The sequence below is a fragment of the Octopus bimaculoides genome, chromosome 8 (genome assembly GCF_046866305.1).
Source record: "Octopus bimaculoides isolate indiv1 chromosome 8, ASM4686630v1, whole genome shotgun sequence".
NCBI classification, from domain to species: domain Eukaryota; kingdom Metazoa; phylum Mollusca; class Cephalopoda; order Octopoda; family Octopodidae; genus Octopus; species Octopus bimaculoides.
The window spans coordinates 90495797-90499091 of record NC_142935.1 but is presented as its reverse complement, the minus strand read 5'-3'; the positions used below and the strand labels follow the sequence as shown (position 1 = coordinate 90499091).

At 34.6% G+C, this 3295-nt stretch overlaps 1 non-coding gene across 1 annotated transcript; it reads left to right on the top strand.

The window, feature by feature from the left end:
* Positions 1-1895: 1895 nt before the first annotated feature.
* Trnai-aau (transfer RNA isoleucine (anticodon AAU)) lies at positions 1896-1969 on the top strand. Its single transcript has one exon. It is a non-coding gene; the product is annotated as a tRNA-Ile (tRNA).
* Positions 1970-3295: the final 1326 nt, after the last annotated feature.

Here is a 3295-nt window from a genome sequence, read left to right as displayed (position 1 = left end):
CTAACTGCCGCATCAGTTGTGGTTCTATAAAAGGCAAACTTCTGGGTGAATTCAGGCTGATCATCTGGGATGAGGTGACAATGAGCCATAAGGTTTCCTTTAAAGCTCTTGACATGGTTCTTCAGGATCTAAGACACAACACCAGGTTCGTGAGAGGTGCTACAGTCTTGCTTGCAAGAGACTTTAGACAAACCCTTCCCATGGTTCCAAAGGGGACAAAAGCTGATGAGGTAAATGCCAGCATAAAGTCGTCCTACCTATGGAGCAGTGTGCAAAAGCTGAAACTCACAACCAACATGAGACTGCAGCTCAGTGGTAATGATGCAGACAGAACCTTTTCAATGCAACTGTTGGATTTTTCTGGCGTGCTAACGATTCTGCAAGCTCACCGCCTTAAAGCTTCAAATTTTGTCTTAGGGTCAGCAATTTTAGGGAAATGGTTAATCGATTGTATCGATCTCAATACTTGGGCGCTACTTTATTTTATGAACCCCGCAAGGATGAAATGAAAAGTTTGCCACAGCAGTATTTGATCTCAGGATGCCGCCAACTACTTTTTATCCTGCGTCTTAATGATTGTGCAAAGTCGATGCTTTAATGGCAACAACAATAATACTTTCTGTGTTGAACATAGGAGCGGAGAGCTTTAAAATATTCAGGACAGTTTAAAGACAAAGGACAGAGAGTATTTAAATAATCATGGATAAAAAAACGTTTTTAAAAAATTACAATTATCAAAAAATAAATAACAACGAAATTGACAAACATGCGGAAAACGGCACTTAGGGACGACCAAGGAACCCCACAGTGTAATTCAACTAATCTATATATGAGGCAGAGATTGTCATCATTTTCGGTTTCTGTTGCAATTTACTTCAATGTTTTTAGAACAATTTACTTTCACTTTATTTACGACAGTAAACAGCGTGTTATTCAAAATTTTGATAAATGTTTGATAAGAATTATATTCCTGTGAAGCTGAGGAGTAGGTTCCACCCGAACTTCCAGCTTCCGCATTGAGGTAGTATATACAAAGCTACAGAGCGTCAGCCACATCTACCATGACAGACTTTGAGAAATGGAACAGCCTAAAAATGTCATGGCTCCCATCGGTCCTTATTCTTCTAACTCATTAAAAACTATATACATTTATATAATACACCAACCAGTGTCTCTATGGCTGCCTATCTGGCTGTCTCTCTGCCTGTACTCTCCTCCTCCCCTAGTCATCATCTCCGTTAGTCCCCCACTTCTCTTACTGCTCATTCTCTCTTATTTTTCTGTCAAAACTAGCTACTTTACTTGTTAGGTTTCACAACATTATCTGTTGGTAACAACCCGACTGTCCCGTCTAACTTTTGTGTGAATATAATAATGTATGAATATAATAATGTGTGAATATAATAATGTGTGAATATAATAATGTGTGAATATAATAATGTGTGAATATAATAATGTGTGAATATAATAATGTGTGAATATAATAATGTGTGAATATAATAATGTGTGAATATAATAATGTGTGAATATAATAATGTGTGAATATAATAATGTGTGAATATAATAATGTGTGAATATAATAATGTATGAATATAATAATGTGTGAATATAATAATGTGTGAATATAATAATGTGTGAATATAATAATGTGTGAATATAATAATGTGTGAATATAATAATGTGTGAATATAATAATGTGTGAATATAATAATGTGTGAATATAATAATGTGTGAATATAATAATGTGTGAATATAATAATGTGTGAATATAATAATGTGTGAATATAATAATGTGTGAATATAATAATGTGTGAATATAATAATGTGTGAATATAATAATGTGTGAATATAATAATGTGTGAATATAATAATGTTTATGAAAAAGTGGACAAGCTGGCCGGTTAGCTCAGTTGGTTAGAGCGTCGTGCTAATAACGCGAATGTCGTGGGTTCGAGCCCCATACTGGCCAGCGCGTGTTGTTTTCAATTTTTGTTTTAGATATGCATTCACCTCCTTGTGGATCATATTCGAAGAGCCACTCCATTCATAGTTGTTAACATATTTTTTACGAACACCTCTCTCTCTCTCTCTCTCTCTCTCTATCTGTCACACTCTCTCTCTATCTTTCGAAGATGTGTTAATGATATACATATTTTTTTTTTCAGTTCTTACGTTGAAAATACATATTTAAATTATACATTCCATTCTTTACTGACCAAAACCTCTCTTGAGGTAGCAGAGGGTCTCATCACAATGATCATGTTAGTTTCGAGACAAAGATATATAACTTATGCAAAAGGAATCCCAAATAAAATAACGCACATATCATAGGTTCGAGCCCGATACTGGCCAATGATTTCAATTTTTATTTTATCTTGTATATATACAAATGGTTCTGACTCGCCAGGCTTGACATCTTTTGTCTAACTCTAGATTTGTCTTGGTATAATGCCAAAAGGACTCAAAACACTGAATGTGCGTGAGGGCTTGCACAACTAAAAAGAATTCCGGCTGTGATTCCCAATATGGACGTCAAATTCATGCGATAATAATTGTATTCCATCAAAAATGATGATATTCATCAGAGCATGTCTAAGTAAACTTTTTATTAAAAAAAATGTTTTTTTCGCCTTCCAACAAAACCTTCAAATACTCATTGATGCCCTCCATTGGTCTCTTGTATAATTTCTGAGGAAATATTTCGTTTCATAAACGTTCATCTAAATCCGGGAAAGACTCCATTAATAACAAATTGACTGCTTTGAACCCAGTATTTTTTTAGATATTTTGAGTCGTAAATATGCATAAAACTGACAGTCATGTACAAACTGAAAGCTAAAGGTTGGGCAAAAACGTCAAGAATCGCTGAAGCTAATTGGTGTTCGAAATCTTCAGAGAAATGGAAATTACTTCCAATACGCTGTCACAAATATTGTCCTTTTCTATTTCGTAAAACAAAATGAATACAAAACAAAATAAATGCACCACTCCATATATCTCTATATGTATCTCTGTAATCACCTTTCCTTTTTCTCTCTGTCTGTCTGACTCCGATTAAGTATTAAAAAGAAACTGACTGCAAACACGTTCAAGTGTACATCACATCGTGTTCACGACGATTTTAAAGTAAGCGGAAGATTTTACCGTTTATCTCAGTTGGTTAGAGCTTCATGCTAATAATGCAAATACAGTGTCTTCGAGTCATCTACTTCCCAATGGTTTCATATCTTTCGTTTTCTTTTAGGTATATTCAGTATGGCTTTACTAGTTGGATGTTTAGAAATTTGCACCAGTC